The sequence below is a fragment of the Micromesistius poutassou genome, assembly GCF_964030765.1.
Source record: "Micromesistius poutassou genome assembly, chromosome: 7".
In the NCBI taxonomy this organism is placed as follows: Eukaryota; Metazoa; Chordata; class Actinopteri; order Gadiformes; family Gadidae; genus Micromesistius; species Micromesistius poutassou.
Window position 1 is genome coordinate 11,574,024 of NC_140277.1, and position 633 is coordinate 11,574,656.

Genomic DNA, 633 nt, shown 5'->3' on the forward strand with positions numbered 1-633 from the left:
TCTCCTCATGCAAGTCGAGGCACCGCTACAATTCCAGAGGACGATAACCCAATTGGTGAAATTTGATTTCTGCAAGGCAACCCAATTACGGCCAAATGAGATGAGAAGTTGTGGGGAGGGGGCTGGGTCGCAGGAGCTGCGGGCCGCGATGGAAGTGAAAGGGTGAAAGGGTTGAGGGAATGGTGGAAGGTATCGTCTGGGCGCGCTTGTGTGTGTGTGGGACAGAAGAGAAGTTGCACAATGAAAAAGCACACTTAACTGCAGAATGAAGAGCAGCAGTAATTGCATAATTAGATCTGTTTTGTCTCCCTTCTTGCTGTGCTTTTGAAAGGCCATTTAGATTGTGATGGTTAGGGTGAAATAAATAGGGCCCAGGGATAGCCCTGTCTGTCTGTGTGCGTGTGCGTGTGTGTGTGTGTGTGTGTGTGTGTGTGTGTGTTCCCATTAAGGTGTGTGGGTGTTTTGTTAGGACGTATGTGTGTGTGCGCTTTATGTCAGGATGTGTTTGTGATCTATGTTAATACGTGTGTATGTGTGCATGCTTGTGCTGTGTGTGTTTCTGTTTATGTGTGTGTGTGTGTGTGTGTGTGTGTGTGTGTGTGTGTGTGTGTGTGTGTGTGTGTGTGTGTGTGT